Here is a 25,948-nt window from a genome sequence, read left to right on the forward strand (position 1 = left end):
TTTTTTTTTTTTTTTTTTTTGAGATAGGGTCTGTTCATCCCACCGCCCGAGGCAGGAGTGCAGTGTGTGATCTTGCGGCTGCAAGCTCTGCCTCCCGGGTTCCACATTCTCCAGCCTCCTGAGTAGCTGGGACTACAGGCAGCCATCATCATTAATTTTTGTATTTTTGAAAGTGAACACAGGGTTTCTGCTTGTTACCCAGGATGGTCTCGATCTCACGAGCCTTGTGATCCATGCGCCTGTTTACAAAGTGCTGGGATTACAGGCATGAGGCCTGCCAGCCTGGTTTTAGATCTTTAGGGTTTTATATCTAAGATCCCATCGTCTGCAAATAGAGATAATTTTACTTCTTCCCTTCTAATTTTTATGCCTTTTATTTCTTTTTCTTGCCTTGTCATTCACCATCCTCTCTTGGCTGAATGACTGTAACATCCCTCTAATTGGTCTCTTTACTTCCACTTTCACCCCCACCATAGTATTTTGTAAAAAGTAGCCACAACGATTGTGTAAAAATGTTGTTAGACCATTTTACACCTTTGCTCAAAATCCCCCAATGGGTCTCCAGCTCACTCAGAGCAAATGTCCCTAAAATGATCTACAAGACCTTAAATGACCACCAGTGTTTGTTATTTGACCCTATCTCTTACAAAACCCCAAATACCTCCTATCCCATTTCCTTGACTTTATTTTTCTCCTCATCATTTATAATTGTCAAACGATCAATTTATTTTACTATTTATCTTGTTTATTATCTCTCTGTCCCCAAGGTACATTCAAAGAGGGCAGAGATTTTGATTTTGTTTTGCTCACTGCTTATAAACAGAATAGAATACTGCCTGGCATATAATAAGTGTATTTTAAAATAAATAAATGAATTAAAGTAATTTGAAGGCTGGGCAATATAGGGAAACTCTGTCTCTATAAAAATTTTTTTGTGGCTCACGCCTGTAATCCCAGCACTTTGGGAGGCTGAGGTGGGCGGGTCATGAGGTCAGGAGATCAAGACAATCCTGGCGAACACGGTGAAACCCTGTTTCTACTAAAAATACAAAAAATTAGCCAGGCGTGGTGGCAGGCACCTGTAGTCCTAGCTACTCAGGAGGCTGAGGCAGGAGAATGGCGTGAACCCGGGAAGCAGAGCTTGCAGTGAGCCGAGATCGCACCACCGCACTCCAGCCTGGGTGACAGAATGAGACTCCGCCTTAAAAAAAAAAATTTTTTTTTTTAATTAGCTAGGCGTGGTGGCATGTGCCTATAGTCCCAGATACTTGAAAGGCTGAGGTAGCAGGATCACTTGAGCCCAGGAGGCTATGGTGAGCTGTGATTGTACCACTGCACTCCAGCCTGGACCCCAGAGCGGAAGATCCTGTCTTGAAAAGAAAAAAGTAATTTGCCATATTAATAGAATGTAAACAGTGGCTAGGTGTGATGATCTACGCCTGTAATCCCAGCACTTTGGGTGGCTGAGGTGGGAGGATTGCTTGAGCCCAGGATTTTGAGACCAGCCTGGGCAACATAGTGGAACCCTGTCTCTACAAAAATAAAAATAAAAAAACCAGGTGTGCTGACAAACACCTGTAGTCCCAGCTACTTGGGAGGCTGAGGGGGGGGATCGCTTGAGCCTGGGAGGTCAAGGCTGCAGTGAGCTGTGATTGCATTGCTCCAGCACTCCAGCCTGTCTCAAAAAAAAAAAAAAAAAAAGTAAGTGGCAAAGCTAGAATTCAACTCAAGGATGCCTCCAAATTCATGTTCTTTCTTTGATATCACACTGTTTTCTCAAAACGGTCTGCTGCTCTCCCAAATTTAGATCAGGGTGGCTTTCCAAAATTCTCACCTAAGAGATCAGTGATTCTCATTCAAAATAAAGCTTAGCAAGAAAAGATTCACAAGATCTAAAAAACTGTGTGAACTGAGATTCAACCTTATAACCTGTGAATCTAACGTGATACTGTTTCCTCCTGCTTTGTGCTTATCCAATGAACCAAACCACATTCCTTATTCTTACCCTAAGGTAAGCTATCCAGTCAGATACTGAACACCCTTTTTGTCTCTCTTTGCTTAATACAGAATCTAAAATTGGTTTTTCCTGAGATGGAGGTGATGGTATAATGATTCACATCTTACAGAGACTTCAGTAGCTCAAAAGAAAGGAATAAATTCATGGACCTCTGGATATCGCTTTCAATCCTTCAGCTCTGTAAATAGCTAAGTATGAGAACACTGGGAGAGCAAAGAATAAGACCCAACCCATAATTTCTCAAGTATCCCTTGACATAAAGTGTAAGAAGGGAAACGCAAAACTCTCAACTTCTTTCATTTACAAGATCTAGAGAGGGTAATTTCTATGAATGAATCATTCTTATTCTCTTGGGCAATAAAATAGGAAAAGGAACATGCCATGATCAGCTATGACAAGGAACCAACACTGAGTTCAGTGAAATATCCCAGACCTAAGTCAATATATACAAACAAGCTAGAGAACTGAAGATGGAAAACATGGAAGCTACCCCCAGCTATTCCTCTATCTCCAGACCCAACAGAGAGACAACTACATAACGCTGACAGGGATCTACCATGTCAGATTGGAGGAGAAAAAAAGAAAAACATGGAAGAAAAAAGCTAATAATTTCCGATGCAGATTTAAAAGCTATCAAAATAAGAAAGGCAGCTTCAGGCCAGGCACGGTGGCTCATGTCTGTAATCCCAACACTTTGGGAGGACAAAGCTGGCGGATAACCTGAGGTCAGGAGTTTGAGACCAGCCTGGCCAACATGGTGAAACTCCGTCTCTACTAAAAATACAAAAAAATTAGCCGGGCATGGTGGCAGGCGCCTGTAATCCCAGCTACTTGGAAGGCTCGGGTAGGAGAACTGCTTGAATCTGGGAGGCAGAGGTTGCAGTGGGCCGAGATTGCACCACCGCAGCCTGCGTGGCAAGAGCGAAACTCCATCTCTAAATAAATAAATAAATAAATAAATACATGCATACATACATACATACATACATACAGATTTCTGGAGGGAGGGAGGCAGGGAGAAAGGAAGGGGACTGGGCGTGGTGGCTCATGCCTATAATCCCAGCACTTTGGGAGGCTGATGCAGGTGGATCACAAGGTCAGGAGTTCGAGACCATCCTGACTAACATGGCAAAACCCCATCTCTACTAAAAATACAAAAAATTAGCCAGGTGTGGTGCACTGCCTGTAATCCCAACTACTTGGGAGGCTGAGGCAGAAGAGCTTGAACCCAGGAGGCAGAGGTTGCAGTGAGCCGAGATCGCACCACTGCACTCCAGCCTGGGACAGAGCGAGATTCCGTCTCAAACCAAAAAAAAAATAGAAAAGAAAAAAGAAAGGCAGCTTCATATATATTAAAAAAAAACTCCTCTAGTCTAGAAGGTCATAGTTAGACTTAGACTTAGCACAAGCCCAACTGGCTGCAGTAGCAGCCCAATTCACAGATAGGTGGTAGGTATTTCCCACAATATCCTCCCCCAATCAAATCACATTAAGAATATGCAATTATCATATTTATATTTAACAGCAAATTTAAAAAACATCTTATATCATTTTTGAAACATTTTATTTCACAGTTTCTATATACAATTATGGTATTAATGTCACCTATTATTGAATAATACATTCCGCAAAGTTAAATGATAATGTGTTTATGTTCTATCTGTTCATTGGCCCCTGGGTCAGCCAATCTGATCCAAGACTCCATGGCAACAGGTTCTATCACTAAGAGCCTCAAGATGAGATTTCCTTTGCCTTTTTTTTTTTTTTTTAAATAAAGCATTTTCCACAGAAACTGCTGCAAAAATTGTCAGAGAATAGTCTCTACAGACAAATAAGAAATACTGCCATTCTGTTATACTAAAAATGAAAGGGGCAAGGAGTGAGTAGCAAAGACAATGAATCTATACAAATAACAAGGGATCCCAAAAACCCTGGAGATTTTTCCTTGTTGAATTTCAGTAAAGAAATTCAAGAATCTTTCAACTGCCAGAAAACCAACACCAGGATATATTGAGGAATTAGTGTAGGGAAGTGCTGTCCAGCTAAATCACAATATTTAAACTTCCCATGCCTCAATATACGGAGAGCTAGATTTTAGTTTAGGACTGCTGGCTAGGTGTCATGGCTCATGCCTGTAATCCCAGCACTTTGGGAGGCCAAAGCAGGAGTGTCACTTGAGGCTAGCAGTTTGAGACCAGCCTGGGCAACAGAGAGAGACCCCACCTCTACCAAAAAAAAAAAAAAAAAGCTAGCTGGGTGTAGTGGTACCTTTGTGTAGTCCCAGCTATTTGAGACGCTACAGCAGAAGGATCCCTTGAGCCCAGGAGGTTGAAGCTACAGTGAGCTATGATTGGGCCATTGCACTCCAGCCTGGGCAACAGAGCAAGACCCTGTCACTACAAAATATGTAACATATTTTTTTTCATATATGCGATTTAGTACTGCTGATCTGTGTCAATCTCCCATACTGTGTGTGTGTGTGTGTGTGTGTGTGTGTGTGTGTGTGTGTGTGAGACAGAGTCTTTGCTCTGTCACCCAGGCTGGAGTGCAATGGCACAATCTCAGCTCACTGCAACCTCTGCCTCCTGGGTTCAAGTGATTCCCCTGCCTTAGCCTCCCAAGTAGCTCGGACCACAAACGCCTGTCACCATGCCTGGCTGCTTTTTGTATTTTCAGTAGACACAGGGTTTCACCATGTTGGCCAGGCTGGCCTCATATTCCTGACCTCCGGTGATCTGCCCGCCTCAGCCTCACAAAGTGCTGGGATTACAGGCATGAGCCACCACACCCGGTAACCTTTTTTTTTTTTAAGTGACAGCGTCTTGCTGTGTTGCCCAGGCTGGAAGTACAGTGGCCTAGTCACAGCTCACTGCAACTTTGAACTCCTGGGTTCAACCAATACTCCTGCCTCAGCCTCCTAAATAGCTGGGACTACAGGCAGGCACCACCATGCCCAGCTAATTTTTTTTTTTTTTTTGTAGAGACAGTGTCTTATTAGGTTGCCCAGGCTGGCCTTCAACTCCTGACCTCACAAGATCTTCCCATCTCAGCCTCCCAAAGTGTTAGGATTATAGGTGTGAGCCAGGCGTGGCGGCTCACCATTGTAAACCCAGCAATTTGGGAGGCCGAGGCTGGAGGACTGCTTGAGCCTACGAGTGCCATCATCTACAAGGAACTTAAATTCACAAGAGAAAAACAAACAACCCCATTAAAAAGTGGGCAAAGGATATGAACAGACACTTCTCAAAAGAAGACATACATGTAGACAACAAGCATATGGAAAAAAAGCTCAATCTCACTGATAATTAGAGAAATGCATGAAAAACACCCACAATGAGATACCATACCATAGTATCTAATGGTATCTCATTGTGGGTTTTTTTTTTTAATTTCATACCTCACACCAGTCAGAATGGCTATTACTAAAAAGTCAAAAAATAACAGATGCTGGTGAGGTTACAGTGAAAAGGGAACACTTATACACTATTGATAGGAGTGTAAATTATTAAATCATTATGGAAAGCAGTATGATGATTCCTCAAAGAGCTAAAAGCAGAACTACCATTCGACCCAGCAATCTCATTACTGACTATATACCTAGAGGAATATAAATCATTCTACCAACATAAAGACACATTCACACAAATGTTCACTGCAACACTATTCACAATAGCAAAAACAATGCCCATCAATGACAGACTGGATAAAGAATATGTGGTACATACACCATGGAATACTATGCAGCCATAAAAAAGAACGAGATAATGTCTTTTGCAGGAACATGGATAAAGCTCAAGGTTATTATCCTTAGCAAACTAAGGCAGGAACAGAAAATGCCACATGTTATGACAAATGCCGCATGTTATCACTTCTAAGTGGGAGCTAAATGATAAGAACTTATGGACACAGGCCGGGTGCGGTGGCTCAAGCCTGTAATCCCAGCACTTTGGGAGGCCGAGATGGGCGGATCACAAGGTCAGGAGATCAAGACCATCCTGGCTAACATGGTGAAACCCCATCTCCACTAAAAAATACAAAAAACTAGCCGGGCAAGGTGGCGGGCGCCTGTAGTCCCAGCTACTGGGGAGGCTGAGGCAGGAGAATGGCGTAAACCCGGGAGACGGAGCTTGCAGTGAGCTGAGATCCGGCCACTGCAGTCCAGCCTGGGCGACAGAGCGAGACTCCGTCTCCAAAAAATAAAGAAAAAAGAACTTATGGACACAAAGAAGAAAATAATAGACACTGGGGTCTACTTGAGCGGGGAAGGTGACAGGAGGGAGAGGAACAGAAAAGATAACTATTGGGTACTGGGCTTAACACTGGTGGCGAAATAATATGAACAACAAACCCCTGTGATACATGTTTACCTGTATAACAAACCTTCATATGTACCCCAAACCTAAAATAAAAGTTTAAAAAAATAATAGGCTATGGAATAGAAACAAAGGTTTCTAGAGCTAGGCAATGCTAACATTTATATTACAAAATTGTCTTCCATGCAAGTTTTACTTGTAAGTAGATTCTTAAAGTTGAAAAGTAATTTTTCAAATAAATTTTTGAAAATTATTTGTAAAAAAGTAGACAGATGTCTAGATCTCATTTGTTAGCACTGAGTTCCAAGGGACCAACACAGCAGACTAACATGAGAAGCAATGACAGAATTTCAGAAATTCCTAAAACTGAGAAAATCTTCTCTGTAATGCTATTTCAAATTTCCCAAGAATTCTCTTTCTTTCTCTCTTTTTCTTGTTTGAGACAGGGTCTCACTCTGTTGCCCAGGATGGATGGAGTATAGTGGTGCTATCTCGGCTCACTGTGGCCTCAACCTCATGGGCTCAAGCTACTTGGGAGGCTGAGGCAGCCTCCCAAGTAGCTGAGCCTACAGGGCCATACACTTAGCTGATTTTTTTTTTTTTTTTGTAGGGACTGGATCTCCCTATCTTAAGAGCCTAGGCTGGTTTCAAACTCCTGGGCTCAAGGGATTTGCCTATCTTGGCCTCCCAAAGTGCTGGGATTACAGGTATGAGCCATCATGCCCAGCCTAAATTTCCCAAGAATTCTTAAGGCAACAACTCAGAAAACAAGGTAGAAGCAACTTTCAGTGGGAGTCATAAATTGTATTAAAGCATTTTTTTAAGTCACTGCAAAGAAAGTCACCAGTAGGCCTCTCTCCACGTTAAATTTCCTCTATACCATCACCAAAAAAAAAACCAACAACAACACACACACACTGTAAAGATCTTAGGCTAGCAGATACAGAAAGAGCATATTTATTAACCTCAGAAGGACAAGAAGGTGCATGAAGAGGGTATCTTCTCAGAGATGTTACCTCCCAATATGAAAGCCCCAAACTCTAATCATAGGATGCTATCTTTCTCAATTTTCATCTGTCAGATATGAACACTAGAAATTTTTATATTTTTTAATTTTTATGATTAGGAAAGTACTGCAGGTTTCTTTATACTTAGAAAAAATACGCACGGCCGGGCACGGTGGCTCACGCCTATAATCTCAGCATTTTGCAAGGCTGAGATGGGCGGATCACCTGAGGTCAGGAGTTCAAGACCAGCGTGACCAACATGGAGAAACCCTGTCTCTACTAAAAATACAAATATTAGTTGGGCGTGGTGGCACATGCTTGTACTCCCAGCTACTCGGAAGGCTGAGGCAGGAGAATCGCTTGAACCTGGGAGGCAGAGGTTGTGGTGAGCCAAGATCGCACCATTGCACTCCAGCCTGGGAAACCAGAGTGAAGCTCCATCTCAAAAAACAAACAAACAAACAAACAAAACCAAACAAACAAAAAACCACGCACAAGTATAGAGAAGAAAATAAACAAACAAAAAACCCATGATCAACAACTCAGAGATAACTCCTATTAAAAACAGCGATGTTTTGAGGTAACTCTTTCTAAACTTTGTTTCCATATTAGTACAGAATTTGTATCCATATTGGTTGGATATGTTCAAGTGATCCTCCTGCCTCAGCCTCCTGAGTAACTGGGACTACAGGCCTGAACCACCATGCCAAGCTTATTTATTTGCATTTTTAGTAGAGACGAGGTTTTACCATATAGCCCAGGCTGGTCTCAAACCCCAGACCCCAAGTGATCCACCCACCTTGGCCTCCCAAAGTAAACTGCTGGGCTTACAGGTGTGAGCCACCATGCCCGATCCTGATGTTCATTTTAAAAACTCAATCTCTTACACGGCTTGAAAATCTCTTCTGGCTTCCTCAAAAATTACATGTGATCTGAAGACACAAATAGTACATCCCCCTGCCTTTTTTTTTTTTTTTTTTTTTTTTTAAGAGAGAGAGAGAGAAAGATAGGGTCTCACTCTGCCACCTGGGGTGGACTCTATTTCTAAATATTAATAATAATGGCTAATGCTAATTCTTTAAAATGACCAGGAACTGTCTTAAAAGCTTTATTATGTATGTAGTAACTCTTTTAATCCTCAAAACAACCCTAGGAAGAGGGTACTAATTATTGTCTTCATTTTACAAATGTGTGTGTGCATGTGTGTATCTTTTTAAAAGACAGAGTCTTGCTCCGTTGCCCAGGCTGGAGTGCAGTGGTGTGATCTTAGCTCACTGCAACCTCTGCCCAACAGCTGGGATTATAGGTGTTCGCCACCATACCCAGCTAATTTTTTTTGTAGTTTTAGTAGAGACTGGGTTTCACTATGTTGGCCAGGCTGGTCTCAAACTCCTGACCTCAAGTGATCCACCCACCTCAGCCTCCCACAGTGCTGGGATTAAAGGTGTAAGCCACCACATCTGACCCATTTTACAAATGGAGACGTTAAGTAATTTGGCCAAGGTCACAGAGCAGCAATTGGCAAACCTGGGATTTTAATTCTCGGGGGCAAGCATTCAACCAGTAAGTTTTTTCTAAAGAGAAACTCTTGCCAGATGTGGTGGCTCATGCCTGTATTTCCCAGCACTTTGGGAGGCCAGTGGGCGGATCACGAGGTCAGGAGTTTGAGACCAATCTGGCCAACATGGTGAAACCCCATCTCTACTAAAAATACAAAAATTAGCTGGGTGTGGTGGCATGTGCCTGTAATGCCAGCTACTCGAGAGGCTGAGGCAGGAGAACTGCTTGAACCCGGGAGGTGGAGGTTGCAGTGAGCCAAGATCATGCCACTGCAGTCCAGCCTGCGCGACAGAGCAAGACTCCGTCTTAAAAAAAAAAAAAAAAAAAAAAGAGAGAGAGAGAGAGAAGCTGTTAACAGTGAGAGCTGTTAAGGGAGTGGGCTAGGAGAGGAAGATATCAGAGAGAAGAGAATTAAGTAGTTATAGTAACTTTTAGGCACAGTAGTGTCCTTCCAACATATGTATCACACTTTTAATTATCCCAAACAGGGTGATGCTAAAAACGATTTATAAAAGCTGTTCTTGATCTTTCCTTCTTCCAGAAACAAAAAACAAAAAAAGTAGGGGAAAAGGGGATAAAAAGAAACAGAAATCTTACTTCTCTAACATCTTTCAATAGCTTTTCTTTTTCCTTGACCTCTTCCAAAACCTTGATGGTTAGAAAATAAAGATTTCAAAAGAAGGCACTTCCAGTTGAAATAAAAAGAACTTTGGCAATTTTTCCCTTGGTAATGACAAACATTTAAGAAAGACTTTAGGTCTATCTTATCTACCCTCAAATGAAAGGAAAACCAAGTAAACAAAACCGTCATCTTTTAATTTCACAGCAGTTTTCTTCCCCCTCAAAGGCTATTCCTGTCCTAGTTGCAGACGGGGAACTGCTCCCAGTGACGTCAGAGCAGTCTCCCAGCAACGATTAATGAGGGTTGTCCACCACAGGGGTTTCCTGAAAAGCTAGCAAGAAATTACCCACAAATTTGCTGCAATATCAAGATGCAAGGATGTGGTGGAATTTCTCTTAACCCTTATAGCTCCTATCTGTGGCAAGCTTCTAAATAGGTTATTTCTTCTAGAATTCTCTCAGTTTGCCCTAGGATTATCTTCCTTTTTCTCCTCCTACCCCTGCAACAAATAGATTGTGTTGGTTTGAAACATTTATGGCTGTAATAAATATTAATATAATCAAACCATCATAGAAAAATAAGAATATCTAATGTAAACTGAGAAGCAGACATTATTACTCTTCTCACTTCACACAAAGAATTTAGAGTAAATGAAAGCACAGAAGAGAAAATAAAGATAGAAAATAAACCAGCACATTCTTAAAGGCACTTTTCCACATATGTTACCCAAACACACATTGACAGATAGGTAAACCTTCAATTTTCCTAGGCTCTAGTTTACTGAGTTTTTCAAACTGACCTCTGCAGCCCTCTAGAAATCAGCGGTATTAAAATGGAGTTGCATGAAAAGGCACTGGAAGCCCAGATACTCAATCCAAAAATTAAATGGGTTGGGCTGTTATGCTCACACCTAAGAGTATATCTAACAATTTCTTCCTAAAGCTTTGCTTTAGCTACATACATCAAAATTAGAATTTTATTCTAAACTACAGTGTTAAGGAATTTCACATAACTACCTATTTTTTAGGTCTGAGAAACAGTGTACAAACTGTGCAAATAAGGCAGAAAAATTCCAAATCCAAAACTCAACCTAAAATTATTCATGCATCCTGGTTCCAGAAACCTGCTCATAAGTTCTTTTTCTTTCCTTATTTAGAAAAAGTAATTAGGTAAAATTAACAGCAGGACATACAGGGTTAATTCAGGCACCTTGCTTCAGCAATTCTGACTTCAGTCTGAGCCTATTCTAAAAGGAAACAAAATTATAGCACCCTTAAAACATCCCATTTTGGTTTCAGCTCTATTCAATGGCACCCAGTTACCAACATCAAGTCACAGAAGGAAGAACGCACCGCTTCAGATGGATTTTTCTTCTTCCTTCTCTCCGTCCCCTCCCTCTCAGAAGAAAAAGACTGCAAACAAAATCACTACGTCACTGGAGGTAGAGGGAATCCCATCTCTGCACTCTTTAGAAGCCAAGGCCAGCAAATAAAAACAAGCCAATTATAAGAAAAAGTAATACAAAATAAGAATAAATAAACCCAGAAGAAATCCATGTGACAATCTCAACACATCAAAAGGCATTTTTTAGTAAAAAGGTTTTAACAAATTCCTCCTTGGATGTTCACAATCAAAAAAGCTCCCCAGACATAGCAAAGGCTTATCACATTTAAGACTAGGGGATAGTTACATAAAGATAGAGGACAGAGAGGTACATTCACCAGCCAGGTGTGGATAGCTGGGTAATGACACAGTGAAGGATATTTATAGGGGAATCCCTGCTTCCTGCAATGTGCGTCAACAGCATCACCAAAGAGAACAGAAATCACCACTGTTCTCACAAGCTACATCTGAATAAAGCATTGCTTGAAATAGCCATGGAAGAGGTAAAATCTGAATAGAGTAAAAGTTCTAGCAAACCTAATTTTTATAATATTTTAAAGATAAAAAACAGTGAACGAAAATGCCCAAAAAAACCCTCACAAAACTTAGCACTTCAAAATTCTCTAATTTCCCTACTGTGTATTATACAGTTAAATCAGCCAAGATAGAAAAATATCTTTATAGCTTCTTTCTAACCAGTCTGTGGAGTTCAAGGACTTTTATATAAATAAATAAAATTATCCAAAACTCACCCCAGATGGATCTGTACTTACACCAACAGCGAGCTCACATTATTAATGGAGACTTCATTGTAAAGATCTGTTCTGCCGGAATTTTGCCGGAAGAAATTCCTTCTGGGAAACCTGTGCCTCTTCCCCCACCCACAGCCCTCTCCCGCCCCCCACCCTTGAATGAAATGATACTGATCCTTGCTGTTGTGGCTCCAGCTAGCTAATTGCTCTGACAAGCAGCTCTGAAGCCGACCATGGCCAGCTGTTCAGAGAGATGTCATCCAGAGCTCTGCCAACAGTCACACTGGCACACACACTCACAGACACAGACACAGGCACACACAGACACACTCACACACACAGAGGCTGTAAGAGCACCCCCTCCCACCTCCTCTTCTCGCTCTCATTCAAGTACTTCAGTGGCACGCCTGCCTCCACACTGCTCTGAGGATAGCTTTTAAAGACACAGCAGCAGCTCCTTTCTGCTACATATGTCGAAATACCAAAATAGTCTCTTTAGTGAAGAATAACAAGTTGGAAATAGGTATTGAATTAAAAGCTGACCTTTAAATTTATCTTACCTTTTTCTCACCTGCAAAATAATTGAGGCCAGAGATATGATCTTTGCCTAAAAGATACTGGGCTGGACTTTAAAAATGTAAAATTAAGACCAAACCTAGTTATAGAGAATTTTCTTGCCAGCAAGCTATATTTAGTAAAATTGTTTTTCATTTTGGGGCAGAAGGCAGACAGCACAGGATACCAGTAGCTATCTGTTCCTCTTCCTATTATTTGCCCCCAAAGGAAGAGAAAAATACTTTGGCTATAAAATGAGGGAATAAGGAAACCATGAAGGCATCTTACTGACAGAACTGATGAAAAAGGATGTTAATGGAGAGTATAAGTACAGGGATGACAATAAGTAGATTAAAATAAAGTGATACAAAAGAGACCAGGAAAGAAAAGTACTTATTTGAGTACTTTTGGCTCTGGAATGGCAAGCTTAGCTACGACCCTCAGGTCTTAATTTTTTTTTTTTTTTTGAGATGGAGTTTTGCTCTTCTTGCCCAAGCTGGAGTGCAATGGTGCAATCTTGGCTCACAGCAACCTCCGCCTCCCGGGTTCAAGCGATTCTCCTGCATCAGCCTCCCGAGTAGCTAGGATTACAGGCATGCGCCACCATGCCCAGCTAATTTTGTATATTTAGTAGAGAGGGGGTTTCTCCATGTTGGTCAGGCTGGTCTCGAACTCACAACCTCAGGTGATCTGCCCGCCTTGGCCTCCCAAAGTGCTGGGATTACAGGCATGAGCCACCGAGCCTGGCCTCAGATCTTAATTTTTAAGAGCCCAAGGAAAGACAGCAATAATCTCTATTGCTCAGGAAGTAATGAACATTACAGGCAGTGCACGATCTGCAACAGCACAAAATAATGTATAGCTATGGTCAAGGCATCCTGATGAAAACAATAAAACCTGTCACAAAGACACATCTATTCATTCAGACAAATACTTGTGTGGTTAGGTTCTTACTATGGACAGGCACTAAGATAAGCTCTAGGAATAAGAGATAGACCCATTAAGGGTCATACAAAAGGTTAAAACAAAAACAAAAACAAAAACAAAAAACAGGTTCTGGCTTTTACTCTGAGTGAGATGAGAGGCCTTAGGGGGTTGGAAGGCTGATCCCGCAGGGCCAAATCGATCATTGAAAACAATCTAACTTTTACACTTCATGACACAACAGGCCATTCGTGGTTTTTAAGCAGATGAATAACGTGTTTTTGACCTTTATTTATTTCTTTGTTGCCCTGAAATTTTTACTTGAGAAATTTCTAACATATAGAGAATTTGCAAAACTAGCACAACAATCACCTAGATACATATACAAACTTATGTATATACATATGTGCATGCATATATGTGCATATAAATTTTTTTCAGGCCTATTTGACATGCTTTCATGATGACTCTTCACACCTAAAACAATTCAGTACGTATCTCCAACATTAAGGTCATTCTGAACTATAAGAATAGCCATCAGCCAAATCTCAGATGAGTGGCTAGGTGATATACATGCAAGGCAGATCTAAACAGCATTGCAAAGCCTTCAAAAACTGAACAGACTTTGGAATCACCACTCACAAAATGCTGCACGGAACTTGAAGTTGAACACAACCAGGTTGAATTGTCTGCTAAAATTAAAGTCAATATTTACCACAGGATTTAAACAAGACCCTGACACTGATGACATAATATTCAAATTTTCCAGGATATAATTTAAAATTTCCTGGCATATGAAGAACCAAGATAATTTGAATTTGTATAAGAAAAGAGATGAACAGTCAAAACAAGAAGATGACACAAATGTTGAAATTAACAGCCTCACATTACAAAAATATTCCAACAAGGTAGGACAAACATTCTTGAAACTAATGAAAAGACAGAATGTCTCAGCAAAGAAACAGAGGATATAAAGAAGAACCAAATGAAAATTTTAGAACTGGAAAATATAACAACCAAAATATAAAAACTCACTTGATGAGTTCAATAGCAGAACAGAAATGACAGGGAAAAGAGTCAATGAATTTGCAGTCAGATCAACAGAGTTATCAAATGTGAATATTGAATCTCAACACTAAAGGAAAAAAAATTTCTCTCTCTTTCTTTTTTTTTTTTGAGATGGAGTTTTGCTCATGTTGCCCAGGCTAGAGTGCAATGGTGCAATCTTAGCTTACTGCAACCTCCACCTTCCTGGTTCAAGCGATTCTCCTGCCTCAGCCTCCCGAATAGCAGGGATTACAGGCATGCGCCACCACGCCTGGCTAATTTTGTATTTTTAGTAGATACTGAGTTTCTCCATGCTGGTCAGGCTGGTCTCAAACTCCCAACCTCGGGTGATCTGCCTGCCTCGGGCTCCCAAAGTGCTGGGATTACAGGCATGAGCCACTGCGACTGGTCTAAAAAAATTTCTTCGTTGGGGGAAAAAAAACCCCAGATCATCAAGGACCTGAGGAACAATACCAAAATGTCTAATATTCAGGACATTAGAGTCCCAGAAGGTGAGAAGAAAGAGTGTACTGAAATATTGAAAGAAATAATGGGGCCGGGCGCGGTGGCTCAAGCCTGTAATCCCAGCACTTTGGGAGGCCGAGACGGGCGGATCACGAGGTCAGGAGATCGAGACCATCCTGGCTGACACGGTGAAACCCCGTCTCTACTAAAAAATACAAAAAAACTAGCCGGGCGAGGTGGCGGGCGCCTGTAGTCCCAGCTACTCAGGAGGCTGAGGCAGGAGAATGGCATGAACCCGGGAGGCGGAGCTTGCAGTGAGCCAAGATCATGCCACTGCACTCCAGCCTGGGCGGCAGAGCGAGACTCTGTCTCAAAAAAAAAAAAAAAAAAAAGAAATAATGGAAGCAAACTTCACAAGTTTGACAAAAGACATAAACCAACAGATTCAAGCAGCTCAGTAAACTGCCCCAAACAGGATAAACACAAATCCATGATAAACTCCTGGATTCATCATAATTTAACAGCTAAACACAAAAAGACAGAAAAAATCTTGAAGGCAACCAAAAGGAAATGATGCATTTGTTATGAAGGAAATGATTCAAATGGCTGCATATTTCTTTCATATATATATACATATATAAAGAGACAGGTCTTGCTCTATCATCAGGCTGGAATGCAGTGGCAGGATTGCAGCTCACTTCAGCCTTGAACTTCTGGGCTCAAGCAATCCTCCTGCCTCCTGACTCTGGCTCTCAGGTAGCTGGGACTACAGGCATGTGCCCCCATGACCCCTAATCTATATTTACTTTATTTTTTTAGAGAAGAGTTCTTGCTATGTTGCCCAGGCTTCTCTTGAACTCCTGGCCTCAAGCAATCCTCCCACTTCAGCCTCCCAACTAACTGAGATTACAGGCACCAGCCACCATGCCTGGCAGCTTCATATTTCTTATCAAAAACCAGAACGAGGGCTGGGTGCAGTGGCTCATGCCTGTAATCCCAGCACTTTGGTAGGCCGAGGCGGGCAGATCACCTGAGGTCAGGAGTTTGAGACCAGCCTGGCCAACACGGTGAAACCCAACCTCTACCAAAAATACAAAAATTAGCTGGGTGTGGTGGCGGGTGCCTATAATCCCAGCTGCTCAGGAGGCTGAGGCAGAATTGCTTGAACCCGAAAGGCAGAGGTTGCAGTGAGCCAAGATCGTGCCATTGCACTCCAGCCTGGGCAACAAGAGTGAAACTCCGTCTCAAAAAAAGAAAAAAAGGCTGGGAGCAGTGGCTCACACCTATAATACCAGCACTTTGGGAGGCCAAAGCAGGTGGATCACCTGAGGTTAGGAGTTCGAGACCAGCCTAGCCAACGTGGTGAAACCTCGTCTCTACTAAAAGTACAAAACCTTAGCCAGGCATGGTGGTAGGCGCCTGTAATCCCAGCTACTTGAGAGGCTGAGGCAGGAGAATCACTTGAACCCAGGAGGCAGAGGTTGCAGTGAGTCAAGGCCGTGCCATTGCACTCCAGCCTGGGCAACAAGAATGAAACTACATCTCAAAAAAAAAAAAAAAAGAAAGAAACCATGAGAACTAGAAGGAAGAAGGAAGTGGGATATATTTTTTAAAGTGCTAAACGAAAGAACTATAAATACAGTATTATATATCTAGAGAAAATATCCTTCAGTAATAAAGATGAAATAAAGACATTCTCAGATGAAGGAAAACTGAGAGAATTCACAGTAGCAGATCTGCACTAAAAGAATGGTCAAAGGACATTTTACAAAAAGAAAATAATACAACAAAATATGGAAGACCAGAAGGAAGAAAAACATAAATGGTAAATACTTGATGACATATAATAGACTATTCTCCCATTGAGTTCCTTAAAATGTTTGATGTTTGAGAGCAAAAGTTTTAAGTTGATGGGGTTTTTATTGTATGTAGATGTAATACATAAGGCAACTACAACATAAAGAGGGATACGAAAGAAACCTATATTGTGGTAAGGTTTCAAGACTCCACCTGAAATGTTAAAATACCAATTCTAAATATTAAAAGTTACATGTAGCGGCCAGGAGCAGTGGCTCATGCATGTAATCCCTGCATTTTGGGAGGCCGAGGCGGGTGGATCATGAGGTCAGGAGATCGAGACCATCCTGGCTAACACAGTAAAACCCCGTCTCTACTAAAAACACAAAAATTAGCCAGGCATGGTGGCAGGTGCCTGTAGTCCCAGCTACTTGGGAGGCTGAGGCAGGAGAACAGCGTGAACCCGGGAGGCAGGGCTTGCAGTGAGCCGAGATTGCGCCATTGCACTCCAGCCTGGGTGACAGAGTGAGACTCCATCTCAAAAAAAAAAAAAAAGTTACATGTAGCTGGACATGGCGGCTCACACCTGTAATCCCAGTATGTAAGGAGGCTGAAGCAGGAGGATCACCTGAGGCCAGGAGTTCAAGACCAGCCTGGTCAACATAGTGAGACCCTATCTTTACAAAAAATTAAAAAATTAGCCAGGTTTGGTGGCATATGCCTACAGTCTCAGCTACTCAGGAGACTGAGGAGGGATGATCACTTGAGCCCAGGAGTTTGAAGATGCAATGAGCTGTATTTGTGCCACTACACTCCAGCCTGGATGACAGAGTGAGACCCCATCTCAAAAAAAAAAGTTAAGTGTGTATATCTACACGCACACATATGCACACATGTGTACATGTACCACATATATGTGTGTGTATATGTGTGCACATATACAAAGAGATCTAGAGAGATCTCTAGAGTAACCAATAAAAAACCTATACAAAAAGATATGTCAGAACCTAGTAGATAAATTACAAAGATTAAAATCCAGTACTACAAAAGGTTCAACTCACTCAAAGGCAAAACAACAGAATCAAGTGATTAAAAAATAAGAGGAACAAAGAAAAAACACATAATAAGATGGTAAACCAAATCTAACATAGTAACAATTATATTAAGTGTAAATCATCTAAAACTGCCAGTTAAAAGACAGAGATTGTCCAAATACATTTTTAAAAATGACCCAATTACATGCTGTCTACAAGAAACTCACTGCAAGTATAATGATATAAGTAGGTTAAAAGTATACAGATTAGGAAGTCCCCCTTGGGCACCCCTCTCTTTCGCAGGAGAGAGAGCTGTTCTTTCTCTCTTTTGCCTATTAAACCTCCACTCTTAACCTCAAAAAAAAAAAAAAGTATATGGATTAAACTACTCCATATGGTTCTTTAAGGGTAGATACATGACATTATACATTTGTCAAAATCAAAAGAATTGTATAACACAAAGAACAAAAAACCTAATGTAAACTATGGACTTTAGTTCATAAAAATATATCAAGCTGGGCACAGTAGCTTTGTGCCTATAATCCCAGCCACTCTGGTGGCTGAAGCAGAAGGATCGCTTGAGCCAGGGAGTTAGAGGCTACAGTGAATCATGATCACACCACTGCACTCCAGCCAGGGCAACAGAGTAAGGTTCTCTTTTTCTGTTTTTTTTTTTTTGAGATCGAGTCTCACTCTGCTGCCCAGGCTGGAGGGCAGTGGCACCATCTCGGCTCACTAAGGTTCTGTCTCTTTAAAAATAATAATACATCAATATTAGTTTATCAGTTTTAACATATGAACCATACTAACACAAGATGCTAATAATAGGGGACACCACTGTGTGTATGGAAGACAGTGGGTGGCATATGGGAACTCTGTACTTTCTGCTCAATTTTTCTGTAAACTTACAACTGTTCTAAAAATGAAAGTATATTATTTTTTTTTTTTGAGATGGAGTTTCACTCCTGTTGCCCAGGCTGGAGTGCAATGGCACAATCTCGGCTCACCACAACCTCCGCCTCCTGGGTTCAAGCAATTCTCCTGCCTCAGCCTCCCAAGTAGCTGGGATTACAGGCATGCACTACCACACTCAGCTAATTTTGTATTTTTACTAGAGACAGGGTGTCTCCATGTTGGTCAAGCTGCTCTCAAACTCCCAAATTCAGGTGATCCGCCCACCTCGGCCTCCCAAAGTGCTGGGTTTAGTGGTGTAAGCCACCATGCCCGGCCTAATTTTTTTTTTTTTTTTTTTTTTGAGACTAGGTCTCCATCACCCAGGCTGGTGTGAAGTGGTGCAATCATGGCTTACTGCAGCCTCAACCTCCCAGGCCCCAGAAATCTTCATACCTCAGTCTCCCATACAGTTGAGACCACAGGCATGTACCACCATTGCCCAGTTATTTTTTTTTAAGAGGCAGGGTTGCCCTATGTTCCTCCGCCTAGTCTCAAACTCATGGCCTCAAGCGATCTTCCCACCTCAGCCTTCCAAAGGGCCAAGATTACAGGCATAGCCACAGTGCCTGGCTAGTCTATTAAATTTAAAAAGTAATAGAAGAAGGTATACCATATTAAACACTAACCCAAAAAAGGCCAGAATTTTAATCTTAGACAAAGTATACATCAGATCAAAGAAAATTACCAGGGATAAAGAGGAACATTACATAATGATAATAACTCACCAAGAAGACATAATTCTAAATATCTAGGCACCTAATAAAAGAACTTCAAAATACACAAACAAAAACCGAGAATTAAAGGAAAAGTAGACAAATGCACAATTACAATGGGATATTTCAACACCTCTCTCTCAGAAATAGAACCATTAGACAGAACAAAAAAAGCAAGGATATAAAAGAACTGAATACTCTGGGTTCAGGAATTTGTTTTAGAAAGAAAAAGAAAATTAAAAAAAAAAAAGAACTGAACATCATCAACCAAGAGGATCTTACTGACATATATGGAACACTCCAACTGCAAACAGAATACACATTATTTTCAGGTGCTCATGGAGCATTCACCAAGGTAGATCATATCTTGAGTTATAAAACAACCTTAACAAATGTAATGGAATCAAAATTATACCAAGTATATCCTCTAATTATAATGAAATTAAAGTAGAAATCAATAACAAAAATAGAACAGGAAAATCTCCAAACACTTGGAAATTAAATATACTTCTAAATAATCCATGGGTCAAGGACGAAGTCTCAAGGGAAACTGGGAGATATTTTGAGCTGAACAAAAACACAAACATAATGTAGCAAAATTTGTGGGATGCAAACTAAAAAATTGCCTAAAGAGAAATATATACATAGCAATAAATGCTTACACTAGAAAAGTAGTGCTATAGACTAAAAGTCTGTGTCCTCCCAAAATTCGAATGTTGAAGCCCTAACTGGCAGTGGGGCTGTATTTAGAGATGGGACCTCTAAGAAAGTAATTAAGGTTAAATGAAGCCACATGAGTGAGGCCCTGATCTGATCGTATTAGTGTCCTTATTGAAAGAGACACCAGAAAGTTCTCTCTCTCCCTCACTACCTCTCACACAAAGAGGTCATATAAACACACAGAGACATGGCAGCTGCCTACAAGCTAAGAAGCTTCAGGATGCTTCAGGATTACGACCACCTTGGCAGTACCTTGATCTTCAACTTCTCAGCCTCTAGAACCATAAGAAATAAATTTCTGGCAGGATGCAGTAGTTCATCCCTGTAATCCCAGGTATGAGCCTTATCTCTACAAAAGAGACAAACCCCTTATCTCTAATATATATATATTAGCCAGGCAAGGTGGTGCATGCCTGTGGTCCCAGCTTCTTGGGAAGATCACCTGAGCCTGGGAGGTCAAGGTTGTAGTGAGCCATGATGGCAGCAATGTACTCTAGCCTGGGCAACAGAACAAGAGCCTGTCTCAGAAAAAAAAAAAAGAGAGAGAGAGAGAGAGAGAGAAGGAAAGCGAAGAGAAGGGGAAGGGGAAGGGAGAGAAAGAGACAAATAAAGAAGAGAAAGGAGGAGAGAGGGAAGTGGAGGGAATGGGGAGGGAAGGGGAGGGAAGGGGAGGGAACAGGAGGGGAGGGGAGGGGATGAGAGGAGAGGATTTCTGCTGTTTAAGCCACCTCGTCTGTGGTATTTTGCAACGGCAGCTGAAGCTAATACAAGTAGAAAGCTCTTATATCAATAATCTAACTTTCCATTTTAAGAAACTAAAAAGAGGAGAACAAAATACATTCAAAGGAATCAGAATGAAGGTAATAATAAAAAGCAAAAATCAATGAAATTGAAAACAGGAAAAAATATGAAACAAAAAACTGGTTCCTTCAAAGGATAAATAAAATTGATAAATCTCTAGCAGACTCAGATAAACAAACTGTGGTACACTCATACAACAGAATTATACTCAGCAATAAAAAGGAATGAACTGGCCAGGCATGGTGGCTCACTCCTATAATCCCAGCATTTTGGGAGGCTGAGTTGGCCAGATCACTTGTGTCCAGGAGTTCAAGGCCAGCCCGGGCAACATAGTGAGACCCCATATCTACAAAAACTACAAAAATTAGCAGGCATGGTGGTATGGCTGTAGTCCCAGCTACTCAGGAAGTTAAGGCAGGAGGAACACTTGAGCCCAGGAGGTCGATGCTGCAGTGAGCTGTGATTGCACCACTGCACTTAGCCTGGGCAATGGAGTGAGACTTTGTCTCAAAAAGAAAAAAAAAAAAAAGAACTACTAATATAAGGAACAAGTTGGATGAATCTCAAAGACATTATGCTGAGTGAAAGAAGTCAGTCTCAAAATGTCATATACTGGCCAAGTGCAGTGGCTCACGCTTATAATAATCCCAGCACTTTGGGAGGCCAAGACGGGCGCATCACTTGAGCCCAGGAGTTCGAGATTAGTCTACTAATATATATGCATGTATTAGTCTGGGCAACATGGTGAGGCCATGTCTCCACTAAAAATACAAAAATTAGCTGGGCATGGTGGCTATCACCTGAAGTCCCAGCTACTCGGGAGGCTGAGATGGGAGGATTGCTTGAATTTGGGAGGCAGAGGTTGCAGTGAGCCAAGATTGTGCCACTGCACTCCAGCCTGGACAGAGTGAGACTCTTGTCTCAAAAAACAAACAAACAAAAGGTTATATACGGTGTGATGCCATTTACATGGCATTCTGGAAAAAAGGCAAAATTATAAGGACAATAAACATATTAGTGGCTGCCAGAGTCTGGGGGTAAGTGGAGGGAATGAACTACAAGGGGCAAAAGGTAACCATCTGAGAAGATGAAAATATTTTATATTTGGATCGTGATGGTGGTTACAAGATTGTAAATGTTTGTAAAAATCTGCAGAACTGTTCACCTAAAAGGGTAAGAGTTATTCGAGTAAATTATATACAATAAATGAGACTTTTATTATTTTTAATAAAATATATATATTTTTTATCAGAGATGGGGTCTTACTATATTGACCAGGCTGGTCTTGAATTCCTGGCCTCAAGTGATCATCTCATCTTGGCCTCCCAAAGTGCTGGGATTATAGGCATGAGCCACAGTGCCCAGCCAAATGAGACTTTTAAAAATAATAACCAAGTGGGGATAAGCAATGTGTAGAGTCATAGATTAAACAAGAATAGTAGAATGTTGATGATTATGAAGGGTACATGAGAGAGTTCATTATAATATTAAAAATTTACTTTATATGTTTGAAATTTTTCATAAAGAAAAAAAGGAGGGTCAGAAGAACCAACAAAGGAGACTAAGAAAAAATGGCCAGTGAGAAAAGACAGTATAGTGTTTTGGAAGCCAAATGAAAAAGCATTTTAAAGAGGAGAAGGTGATGCACTGCATCAAGTACTGATATGTCAAATGAAATGAGAATTTTTATCTGATTACTGGATGTAGGAATAGAGAGTGGTGGTGAAAGCCTAATGGGAGTAGGTATAAGAAAGAAAAAGGAGAGAAATTGGGGATAGCAAGAATAAACAACTCTTTCAAATAACTTTGTTGTAAAATGAAATTGGCTGATAACTGGAGGACGGAGGGGATAAAGAAGGGTTTTATAAGATGGGACAAATTACAACAAAACTTAATGCTGACATTCCTTTACAAAGTTACTTTATTTATTTTTTTTTTTTTTGAGACAGGGTTTGGCTGTCACCCAGGCTGGTACAAAGTTACTCTCTTTTTTTTTTTTTTTTGAGACGGAGTCTCGCTGTGTCGCCCAGGCTGGAGTGCGGTGGCGCGATCTCGGCTCACTGCAAGCTCCGCCTCCCAGGTTCACGCCATTCTCCCGCCTCAGCCTCCGAGTAGCTGGGACTACAGGCGCCCGCCACCTCGCCCGCCTAGTTTTTTGTATTTTAGTAGAGACGGGGTTTCACCATGTTAGCCAGGATGGTCTCGATCTCCTGACCTCGTGATCCACCCGCCTCGGCCTCCCAAAGTGCTGGGATTACAGGCTTGAGCCACCGCACCCGGCCCAAAGTTACTCTCTTAAAGGATCATTTACAAAATCCATATATTAGTATGAAAAGACCTCCAGGACACATTAAGTGATAAAAGCAAGGCTGGGCACCAAGGCTTATGCCTGTAATCCCAGCACTTTGGGAGGCCAACGCAAGAGGATCACCTAAGGTCAGTTCAAGACCAGCCTAGCCAACATGGTGAAACCCTGATTCTACTAAAAATACAAAACATAGCTGGGCATGGTGGCACATGCCTGTAATCCCAGCTACTCGGGAGGCTGAGGCAAAATAATTGCTTGAACCCGGGAGGTGGAGGTTGCAATAAGCCGAGATCATGCCACTGCACTCCAGCCTGGGTGATAGAGCAAGACTTCACCTCAAAAAAAAAAAAAAAAAAAAAGGTAATAAAATGAAGTTACATTTGTCATAATCCCCTTTTGAGAACTTGTGTAGTCCAGGCACTGTTCTAAGCACTTTATTTTCTATTTTTTTATTTAGAGACAATGTCTCACTCTGTCACCCAGGTTGGAGTGCAGTGGCAATAATAACTCACTGCAATCTCAAGCTCCTGGGCTCAAGGGATCCTCCTGCCTCAGCCTCCAAAGTAACTTGGACTACAGGTACACGTCACCACACGAGGCTAAATTTTTGTTATTATTTGGTTTTTTTTGGTAGAGAAAGGATCTCACTTGTTGCCCAGGCTAGTCTCGAACTTCTGACCTCAAGCGATCCTCATCCTCCCAAGTCTTGGGAGGCGTGAATCACTTTGCCAAACCTATCCTAAGCACTTTATTATTTTTTTGAGACGGAGTCACACTCTGTTGCCCAGGCTGGAGTGCAATGGTGCAATCTCAGCTCACTGCAACCTCTGCCTCCCAGGTTCAAGTGATTCTCCTGCTTCAGCCTCCTGAGTAGCTGGCATTACAGGTGTGAGTCACCGTGCCTGGCTATTTCTTGAATTTTTAGTAGAGATGGGCTTCTGTCATGTTGGCCAGGCTGGTCTCAAACTCCTGACCTAAGGTGATCCGCCCGCCTCGGCCTCCCAAAGTGCTTGGATTACAGGTGTGAGCTACCGTGCTCAGCTATTTTTTGTTTTTGTTTTTTTGAAATGGAGTTTCATTCTTGTTCCCCAGTCTGGAGTACAACAGTGCAGTCTCAGCTCACTGCAACCCCCACCTCCCACGTTCAAGCAATTCTCCTGCCTCAGCCTCCCTAGTAGCTGGGATTACAGGCATGCACCACCACGCCCAGCTAATTTTGTATTTTTCGTAGAGATGGGGTTTCTCCATGTTGGTCAGCATGGTCTCGAACTCCTGACCTCAGGTGATCCTCCTGCCTCAGCCTCCCAAAGTGCTGGGATTACAGGCGTGAGCCACTGCGCCGGCCTTATTTTTTCTATTTTTAGTAGAGATGGCATTTTGCCATGTTGGCCAGGCTGGTCTCGAACTCCTGATCTCAGGTGATCCACTCGCCCTGGCCTCCCAAAGTGCTGGGATTACAGGTGAGAACCACCATGCCCGGCATCACCGCTCTCCAGCCTAGGCAACAGAGTGAGATCCTGTCTCAAAAAACAACAACTAGAAAACAAACAAACAAACAAACACCTATGTGCTATCCATGCCAAACATGAAACAATTATGCCAAACGACATCCAGCTAGCATACTACATACATGGAGAACGTGGTAAGAATCCACTGCAGGCTGGGCATGGTGGCTCATGCCTGTAATCCCAGCACTTTGGGAGGCTAAGGCAGGATGATCACTTGAGGCCAGGAGTTTAAGGCTGCAGTGAACTATGATCACGCCACTGCACTCCAGCCTAGGTGACAGAGCAAGACCCTGTCTAAAAAAAAGAAAAAAAAAATCCACTATGATGACAGATGTTTCATCCTAAGGAAAAAACATCTTTTTCCTGTTATTGGTAGTTCTGATTGTTCTATATTTTCTTCTGTGGAGTCAAAAGGTATCAAAATCTATCACTGTAAGTGGAAAAGTGAGAAACACAAACCAGCTTGGCGCAGTGGCTCATGCCTATAATCTCAACACTTTGGGAGGTTGAAGCATGAGGATCGATTGAGCCCAGGAGTTCAAGATCAGCCTGGGCTGTTAACATGGCAAGACCTCGTCTCCCTTGTCTCTATTAAAAAAACAAAGAAGGCCAGGTGTGGCGGCTCACACCTGTAATCCCAGCACTTTGGGAGGCCAAGGCAGGAGGAGCACTTGAGCTTCAGAGTTCAAGAGAAGCCTGGGAAACTAGTGAAACGTCATCTCTATGAAAAATAGGGCCGGGCACGGTGACTCATGCCTGTAAACCCAGTACTTTGGGAGGCCAAGGCAGGTAAATCATCTGAGGTCAGGAATTCAAGACCAGTCTGGCCAACATGGCAAAACCCTGTCTCTACTAAAAATACAAAAATTTGCCAGGTATGGTGGCACACGCCTGTAATCCCAGCTACTCAGGAGGCTGAGGCAGGAGAATCGTTTGAACCCAGGAGGCAAAGGTTGCAGTGAGCCAAGATTGTGCCACTATACTCTAGCCTGAGCGACACAGCGAGACTCCATCTCAAAAAAAAAAAAAAAAAAAAATTAGCCAGGCATGGTGGCACACACCTGTAGTCTCAGCTAATTAGGAAGCTAGGGCAGGAAGATCACTTGAGCCCAGGAGGTTGAGGCTGCAGGCTGCCATGAGCCATGATCACACCACTGCACTCCAACCTGAGCAACAGAGGGAGACACTGTTTCAAAACAAATAAGCAGAAATCAAGTAGTAGTGGCTGTTTTTCCATTTTCATTTATGTGTGAATTTTTAATATAAATTTGGGTACATAAAGCATTAATGCAAGTCAAAATGTTTCAGTGAACAAGTTTCAGGAGTTCAATTCTAATTATAAATAAACTTGTTGAATTTTTCTGGATAATGCCAGAATTTGGATTTTTTGAAAATCAAGGCCAGGTGTGGTAGCTCACGCCTGTAGTCCCAGCACTTTGGGAGGCCAAGGCGGGCGGATCACGAGGTC

The 25,948-nt window shown here is 41.9% G+C and overlaps 1 protein-coding gene across 25 annotated transcripts in view; it reads right to left on the bottom strand.

Annotated features, from left to right (window-relative positions):
- The window catches only part of R3HDM2 (R3H domain containing 2), a 180,243-nt gene that overhangs the window by 79,080 nt on the left and 75,215 nt on the right, over positions 1–25,948 (bottom strand). For 4 of the 25 annotated variants that reach the window (XM_031651073.1, XM_031651069.1, XM_031651070.1 and 1 more), the window contains exon 1: positions 10,872–11,259. The exons of 18 other annotated variants lie outside the window; for them this stretch is intronic. The gene's annotated coding sequence lies outside the window, so the exon portion shown is untranslated. Of the gene's footprint in view, positions 1–10,871; positions 11,260–11,654; positions 11,940–25,948 lie in introns of those variants that run through there. 3 more of the 25 variants (XM_031651072.1, XM_031651063.1, XM_031651059.1) reach the window with 2 other exon arrangements.

This window comes from Papio anubis, chromosome 9 (assembly GCF_008728515.1).
Source record: "Papio anubis isolate 15944 chromosome 9, Panubis1.0, whole genome shotgun sequence".
Classification (NCBI taxonomy): domain Eukaryota; kingdom Metazoa; phylum Chordata; class Mammalia; order Primates; family Cercopithecidae; genus Papio; species Papio anubis.